Source organism: Myotis nattereri, assembly GCF_964212035.1.
Source record: "Myotis nattereri genome assembly, chromosome: 4".
NCBI lineage: Eukaryota > Metazoa > Chordata > Mammalia > Chiroptera > Vespertilionidae > Myotis > Myotis nattereri.
The window spans coordinates 19,322,794-19,332,480 of NC_138079.1; positions in this window are offsets into that span (position 1 = coordinate 19,322,794).

Sequence of the window (9,687 nt, forward strand, 5' to 3'; positions counted from 1 at the left end):
GATATTACATCATATTTTTATTTTGGGTATCTGAGGATCAGAGCAACTACTATCAAAGTCTTTTAAACAATTAACTATTTTCTCTTCCCACATTAGTTAATCCTTAATTGAAGTCAAATTTTAAATCACTACTCTGTTATCTGATAAATATGTACTTAATTATAAAACAATATTCAGATCAAATATAAATATGCAGATTTTTTCATGCTATCATTTTTGGTAATATATAAAATACTTTCAAGTATGCAGCACAACATAAAATTTTATTGCATGAATTCATCAAGCACCATTATTATAAAGGTAATTTTTCAACTTATATCCTATTAATTTGACAAATTAACATTTATGGCAAAATATTTTAAAAATTAGCATTTTAAGATACAGTCACATTGTGAAAAGGCAAAATTCTTATTATATATATTAACTGCACTAAACTTCTAGAGCTGTCATAACAATGTACCACAGACTTGATGGCTTAAAAAAAAAGGCATGTATTCTTTTTTCACAATTCTGTAGGCTGAAGTCCAAGATCAAGGCATCAGCAAGATTGGTTTCTTCTGCGACCTCTCTCCATGGTTTGCAGAAAGCCTGCTTCTCTGTGTCTACAGGTGCTCCACCCTCTGTACCTGTCTGTGTCTTCATTGTCTCTTCTTATATTGGTTTAGGGTCCACACTAATGACTTCATTTTAACATAATTATATCTTTAAGAACCCTATCTCCACCCTAACTGGTTTGGCTCAGTGGATAGAGCATCGGCCTGCGGACCGAGGGGTCCCGGGTTCGATTCCGGTCAAGGGCATGGACCTTGGTTGCGGGCACATCCCCAGTGGGAGGTGTGCAGGAGGCAGCTGATCGATGTTTCTCTCTCATCGATGTTTCTGACTCTCTATCCCTCTCCCTTCCTCTCTGTAAAAAAAATCAATAAAATATATTTTAAAAAAAAGAACCCTATCTCCAAATACAGTCACTAGAGGTTAGGATTTCAGTGTAATAATTTTAGGAGAACATAACTGGGCCCATATCTCTTGTTCTGTGGCCTATTCCATCTCCCAGGCAGTGAGAAGGCACCAAATTCTTCCTGTGCTTTGAATCTCTAATGTTCTCTTTAGCTACCAGCTGGAACAAATTCTGTTTTTAAAAGAGTTCACCTACTTGGAGTCAGACCCACCTGGGTAATCTGATTATTTATAGGTCAACTGAATCTAGTCTTTATTTACACCTGTAAAATCCCTTTAGAACAGCCCTAGTTTCTGGTTTGGTTCAATGAAAAAGCATTAGGAATCTTGGGGTGAGCTTCATCTTCAGAATTAAGCTTTCCCTGAGCATTTACTACTTAAAAGACTATTAAATCCATAACACCTAAAAATAAAGACAATGACAAAGTAGATGTTATCAATGCCTTTAGTGCATGAGAAAATTGAAGCTTATTAGTTATTTCATATTATTTATTTATTTTTGCCTCAAAGTACTCCATTTAGCTGAATCTGAATTTAATCCCAGGAATGTCTGTTTCTACATCTCATACATCATGAGGCGCCAATTAAAATCAAATTACAGGCATTGTCAAATAAACAAGTATTTAAGAGGAAATGAAGATATTTAAAGATCAAAAGTTCTTACTAAGCTGCAAGGTGTGTCTATATTAAAAATGCTTAACTCTAATAAATATTTTCATAATAGAAAAGTGAAGAAACCCAAGACTCTAAAGACATCTTTTCCCCTCACTCCTTTCTATTGTCTGCCAATTTTGTAACCTGATAGCATTTGTTCAAATGCTTAAGCCTTGCCTCTAAGTCTTTGTAATTGTGGTTCCTCTCCATGGGTTTTATGTTATACAGGACTAGTTTCAATTTAATGGTTTGTGACATTTTCAGATTTCAAGCACCCAGTCAGTTTTGAAGGATTAGAAATTTAAGCTTCTTAATGTTTCCTGCAAAAAAAGGTTTTATTAGAAGTAAGCTGGAAAAAATTACTTCAAATTATTTTTAGAGTATAGAACTTTGGTTTCTCCAATACGTTTTTATTTCCTTATCTAAATTTTTAGTATGTGGTTTTTAAAATAATTTAAAATATTTTAAATAAAACAAAAAATCACTGAAGTATTTTTATATTTGATCCTTCTTATGCCAAATTTAACTGAAGAATTCATATAAAAATATGAACCAGAGAGGGAGGGCAAAAGAGTTCATTACTAACCCTACTTCAATTTTTCTAAATTTAGTGTTTAGTAGGTTTTACTGACTAGTTTGTTCATAAATTTATCTTGCCTTGTATGTGATAGATTGTTCTTTTTTTACTTGTTTGGTGTGGGGGTCTACTTAGTTGTCATTTCTCTTTATTGAGAAATAAAGAAGGTACATGCCAGAAAAGTCATCAATTGTAACCCTGTAATTCTATAACTCTTATTGAATGTACTAGTATACTGTTTGTAATCATCAACACAATCTAGTATAGAATACATGCATCACCATAAAATTTTCTCTTGGCAGTCAACCCCAGCTCCTATATCCAGTGCCAGGCAACTATAGAACATATATATGTATATATACAGGGTGTCCCCCAAAAATGTATACACACTTTAACAGCTGATAGCTCAATTGATGTTTCTTTCCTTTCATATTTAAGCCATTGTAATTAATAATTATTCAAAGTGTATATACATTTTTGGAACACCCTGTATATCTGTATGTATATATGTGCATATAATATTTGTATAGATATGAATGAATGTGTGTATATGTGTATATGTGATATACACAATATTTAGTGGGGTATTTTTGTAGAATTTTCATTCAAATGCAATAATCCAATATAGTCTTTCAGTTTGGTTTTTCACTTAGGATATTGTTTTTGAGATTTATGCATCTGCTGGATGTGGTATCTGTGGTTTGTTCCTTTTTATTGTTGAGTAGTATACCACTGTATTAATACACTATACTTTGTTTACCCACTTACCAGTTGCTGATTATTTAGATGCATCCAATTTCTTCCTATGAACATTTTCTACAAATCTTTGTGTAGATATATTTGTTAATATTGCTTGGGTAGACCTCTGGGGGAATAATCCTGGATCATATGCAATTATATATTTAACCTTAGGAAACTGTCTAACTGATTGCTACAGGACCTGTACATTTTAAGTTTCTACCAGCAATGTATAGGGGTTTTGTTTTCTTCACATTCTTACCAACACTTGGTATTAACAGTTGTGGATTATAGCCTTTCTTGTGAATGATAATGCTGTGTCATGTTGGTTTTAATATGCACTTTCCTAATGTAAAATGATTTTGAACATTTTTTTGTTTGTTAATCCTCACTGGAGGATTATTTTTCCATTGATTTTTTTTTTTTTAGAGAGAGTTGAAGGGGGCTTGAGGGGGGAGTAAATGAGAGAGAGAGAGAGAGAGAGAGAGAGAGAGAGAGAGAGAGAGAGAGAGAGAAAAGAAGAAGAAGAAGAAGAAGAAGAAGAAGAAGAAGAAGAAGAAGAAGAAGAAGAAGAAGAAGAAGAGAGAGAGAGAGAGAGAGAGAGAGAGAGAGAGAGAGAGAGAGAGAGAGAGAGAAGAGAAGAGAAGAGAAGGGAAGGGAAGGGAAGGGAAGGGAAGGGAAGGGAAGGGAAGGGAAGGGAAGGGAAGGGAAGGGAAGGGAAGGGAAGGGAAGGGAAGGGTCCAGGAATCAATCCCAAAACACTTCAGTGTGAGGACTTATGCTCTAACCACTGAACATACCAGCCAGGGTGATGTTAAACGTTTAATGTAAACAGGCATTTGTGTATTTTCTTTCTTGGAATGTCTACATTTGGTTTGTTTTTCTTCCTATTATCCAGGTGGTCCCAACCTAATCACAAGGGCCTTTTATCAGAGAGAGACAGGAAAATCAGTGAGAAAAGATGTGATGAAGTGGTGCTGTGACTGGTTCCATTGCTCTGAGGAGACTGAGATCAGAAGAATGTGGGCTGCCCTAAAAGCTGTTTTTCCTTCAGCATTGTTTGCCAAACAGTGGCCACATTCCATTTGCATCAGAACCATCTGTAATTCTTATTTTAAAATGAATTGAGATCCACCTTTAATCTGCATCCCTGAGTTTGGTGAGCAATTCAAATTCTATTTTTAAAATCACCTCATCTGATTTTCTTGGACACTTAAGCTGTTCCCACCCTTCTCCCAAAAGCTCACTCATAATCCGCTCCCTCCAACATGGACCTCAACGTCCAGTCTTGCTGGCACCATTATGCTGGTGAGTGAAGCCAGCAACTGGGGACCATCCTTGGCTGTTCTCTCTCAAATCTTAGATACTCTACATTGTTTTTTCTTTGAGGGAGGGATTAATTTGACTTCGTTTCTCTGATATAACACCTAAACTCAGGCTTTCATTGGGAAAACTGACTACTGAGAATTTCAAGGGAAAAAGATAAAACATGAATTTCATTTTTCTCAGAGTAGCCTTTTCCTACTAGTTCAAATGTGAAGATCCGCTTCATAGTTATGCGACAGTCAACCAAAGTCACAGGTGTAATTTTGCTTAAACTTTCAAGACTCATCATGCAAACCATACTTTCTCCTAAATTTTAACCTACGTTGTGAAACTAGTTTTTCTCACTGAATGGAATATTCAGAAAAGTGAAAGCATACAGGGTCTTAGTCACACTGGTCAAGGACTGAGTCCATAAAAGGAACAATGATAAGAGAGACAATTTTATTGTGTGTTCAAAAAAACTGTTCTTAAAATTTATTGATAAATGTAATAAGTGAGTGGGCAAGATTATATATTAACTAGAGGCCCAGTGCATGAAATTGGTGCATGGAGGGGGGGTGGGAATCCCTCAGCCCTGCCTGCACCCTCTCCAATTGGGACCTCTACACCTTTTTCTTATCTAGCTAACCTCTTCACATTTAAAAAAAATAAATGAAATACCACCTACTCTAGGAAACCCTCCATGAACAAATCTCTTTACAGTCTGTATTAAGTATTTTCATAGTATATCATTCTTTTTCTTTAGCAGCGACTTAGAGTGGATGCAATCTGCTTCTCATTCTTGCCTCTGAATTCTTTCTGGTTGCTCTTGTAATAGCGAAGCTTATCCAATTTACATTTTCCCTTCAAGGGCTTAAATTTGGTTCAGTTTCTAGTTTGCTCCCTTCTTCTTTTTAGCAATAAATTTGGGTTGTGATAGTAAGCCTCACTTGTAATCAAGCCTCTAGGTCTCCCTATCTGAATATTTTTATAATACCTATCACGTTAGCATACCAGAGATTGTGTTCATTTATAGAAAAATAACAATAAATGTCACCTGATCATTTGATCTTCTAATAATATTTTATAACAAGATGTATCATTCTAGTAATTTAACTATTATAAAACTGAGGCGTACACAAATAGATCACATTGAACAATACAGAATGTCTCAAATATCAAAGCATAGTACACTTAGGGCCTCCCTTGTCCCGTGCCTCAAATATCATAGCATAGTACACTGTTCACATGGAAGTCAGCCTCCTTTAAAATAGGAAGGGATGCCATACTCATGAAGCAGCTACTTCCACACATATTTTTTTTAAAAATTTAATTCATAGCACATACTCTTCATACTAATTGTTGGAAAATCACCCTAGCAATTGCCTCTGTTCCTCTCTGTGTTGTTGCCTTACACACTTTTATCATCCACTTTCTCTAATAAGATTGTGAATTATTTAAGGGCAGAGATCATGACTTGAGCTTGGTGCCTAGATAAATACTCAAGTGCCATCCAGCCCGAATGACTGTGATGAGGGAGGCCCACCATTGCTGGAGACCTCTGGTTTTTACTTAAAGGGCCTCACTTGTTCTGCGCCTTTACAGAGCGCTGAGTAGTGGCTGAGGGAATTTGGGGAAACCAGACAGAATTCTCCTCCTGTAGATTTTGCTAAGCTGGCTCCGGGGACCACCGGGCAGCTTCCTCGCCTGAGACCACTGAGCATCTGTCCAATTAAAGCCCAGACACACGGCAATAACAGAGGCACTGGTCTCCGATGGCTACCGCGTGGGGCTCAAACCCCAGCCTGCAGGAGCTCACCCCGCCCCCTGTGGTCAGGGCCAGGCGATGGGTGGGCCCGGGCCGGGGTTCCTGACGGGGGGAGAGGGAGGCTTCCGTGACCCAGGAAGCTATCAACCGAAACATCAGAGACGCACAGAGGATGATTCAAAAACACGAAAGACACCTCTGGCGATTCCTTCAATCTCTGGAGCAAAAACAAACCAAAACAAAACCCTGAACTTGTACACGCACGTTCGGAAAAACGGGAAAGCGTTGCTCAAGGGAAAAGGGATGCAGACCCAGGCAGGAGGGCGGAGGGCTCCAAGCACCAAGGACAAAGGCGGAGGGCCTCTGCGCCAGGCCTACGCTGAGCGCCGGAGGCTGAGCTGCGGCCGTGGGGGCCACACACAAAGGCCAGCTTCTCTCGCTACGCAGCGAACATGGCGGAGCGCTCCGGCGCTCGGGGCTGCAGTGCGCACGCTGGGGCTGGGCCGAGGCAAGCGCTTGCCCGGCCTCTCCTCCGCCAAGGCCTCCAGGCCGCCGCCAGCCCGCCTGCCTGCCCCCTTTTCTCACCCGCAGGGCTGCCCCTCACCTACCGGCAGCTGGCGAGCGCTCGGCTCCTGCAGGTCCCCGAACAGGTCCACGGCGCAGGCTGGTCCGTGGAGCGGCTTCTTGGCCCAGGACCACCAGGGGCTTCCTCACCCAACTGGGAACCTCAGGTGCTTCTCCTGGGCGGGCCACAGCCGCAGGCACCCAACCCAAGCTTTGTCCGGAAGACATCCGGTCTAATTAGCATATTATCCTTTTATTAGTATAGATTCTGCATGACTTAGGATATGTTTGCCAATCAATGATTCTCTCCCATCATTGATGTTTTACTCTCTCCCTCTCCCTTCCTCTCTGAAATCAATAAAAATATTTTTAAAAATTGTATTTTTATTCTAAGCTTGTCCCTCTAAAATGCCACATCCACCTTCCCTATGTCATCTATCCTCAGATTGTTTGTTGTGACAGAAATTTCTATGTTGTCTAAACTGTGGATATCTTGATTGGCTGCCCCCTGCACGCCCCACACTGGGGATCGAGCCCACAGTCCGGACATGCACCCTGACCCGGAATCAAATTGTGACCGTCTGGCTCATAGATCCATGCTCAACTATTGAGCAACACTAGCCAGGCTAAAAATACAATTTTTATTTTTTTTCTCTTTTCTTCCTCTCTATTTCATTCCCCTTCCTTTTACTAACAGAATATGTAATTAAATAATCAAATGTACATATGATCTGGCTAAGATTTTGTTGCAGTTTTCAGTTGACCAGGCAAGAACAAAAAGACTTTTACTGGAGCCTTGAACCTACACACCTGGCCACGAGGAATGGGGAGGCTGATTGATTAGGTCTCAGAAACACTGGGATGATGCACCCTCCTGTTCCTGCAACCAGTAATGAAGACATTTATCAAGAGCCCCAACAGGGACTCAAATTCCAGAACATCACATCACCAGAAACCCCTTTGTGCCCTCTGCCCGCATCCCCTTCCCTTGACTCCCCTATGTAAGCTCACTTCTAACAAGCTAAAGGGGAAGGTGGATGTTAGGGTTTTCACCTGTCACCTTCCCAGATTTCCAGCAGCTGATATAATTAAATGTGCACTTATCATCCAATCCCTAGCTCTGCTTTTTGGCCGGCAGGAGAGCCCCAGACTCCATTGACCTCCAGTTTCAGCATCTTGTTTTTAGTGCTCATTTTTAAATACAGCGTTTCCACTTGGAGTTCCATGAAACCCTTTTGAGAATCAACTACTAAGTCCACATTTCAGCTAGCATGAGGGAAAAGAGATTAAAAAAAAAACCAAAACTCATTTATTTTCCCTTTGAGGACAAGTTTTATTCACCACTTCCAGTAAAATTTCCTTGACCAGAACTTAACCACATGGTTGAGCTTTTTAAATGCTCAATATTGGGCCATTTATCCATAAAATATTCAAAGACTTAAAAGGAAGAGAAAATGAAGATTGGTGCACAACTATGAGTTTTTATGAAGGCTGTGCTCTTATAATCTTCACTCTCTAAAATTTGTCCTTTATTGCCACTTGATTTAGCTAAATTAAAAATCATATGTGTGATGCATTTGCAATATGTAGAGACATCCTAACCTTGGCTGTGCACTTGGCTTATTTTATTATTTAACTTTCACTTCCGGACAGAATCTTTATAGTCTTTATTTTTAAAAGTAACACAGATGTGGTTATAAAATTCCAATAATAGTAAATTGGTTTCCTTTTCAACCTGCATTGCTAACTCAGTCAGATCAAATGTTTTTTAAATGCCAATTATGTCCTGTATGAAGTAGTTACTTTCCCGAGTCAAGGAGTTATCTTCATAAAAATCAGGATGGTTTGCTTGCTTTGAATTAGAGTCACTCCCTCAGCCCGTGTTCGCTGGAATTCCTAAGGCAATCATCTTCAAAGTTTTTTTCTCAGCTGGATGGATCGTCTGCACAGCATTGCACAGAGCTGGGGCTCATTCATTCTACATGGACCTAACAAAGTTCTTTCTGCAATTACCGAGCAGATAGCCTGGAGTCAGGCAGTGGTTTTCCATTTTAAACCTACTGAAAGTTGAATTTTCATTTAAAAACACATCATAGAGCTGCAACTTAATCTGAAACCCACAATACTCTAACCAAAAGAAGGAAAATGAATAAACTTCTAAAGAAATTGGCAGAACAAAGCTGATATTTCTAATATGATAGAAATAGTGGTCATAATATATTCCTATGTCACACAATTAAGATATGAATCTCTTATGGGGTTGTTTTGTCCTTGTTGGAAGAATTTCTAATCTTTGACAAATGTATTAATAAAACCATCTCTAATACCTAACTGTTAATAAAATGGTTGGTTTTCAATCAAATGCTATTTTTATGTTCTTAATACTAAACTATAAAAGTAAAAAAAAAAAATTCTACATGAATTTGGTTTTGATACAAAAAGCTACGTCTTTAAATGTAAAATAGTCACCTAAGTTAAAACACACTAGTTTATTTTTAAAGTGACATAAATACAGGAACCATTATTATGTATATCTTACATATTAAATGGTCAATAAATGGTTGCTAAATAAGATGCAAATTAATGGATAGCATGTTAAAATTTACAATTTAAACCTAAGACTTTCTCTAAAGTGATAACTGTTTGTGAATTTTAATCTAAACACATTTTACATTTGATTTTGTCAAAATTAAAGTTTGTGTTTGACTTTTATAATTGTGATACACACTGATTTCACTGAATTTAAATGCCTTGTTTTTTACTTATATGCAATATGGATTCTTTAAGCAGTTCACAAGCACTTTTATTAACATAAATAACTATACAGCATTTTTATATTATCTCAGTTTAAGAAATATAATGAAGTAAAACTAGATTAAAAATTTTGGTGAACCCACCAATGAGAAAAGCATTAGCTAAATCATGAAAAATATAAAAACTGAAAATAATCTATTCATGTAGCTGACTTTAAAAGCAATTGACATCAGCAGGTCAGAAAAAAATTAAAGTAAGTTATATAAGCACAATTTTATTTTCGGCAATAACTAGTAGGTTGTAAAGAAAATATATAAATATATGTCCAATATAAAATCTCATTTGCTTTATTTTTGTCCTATTGAATAAA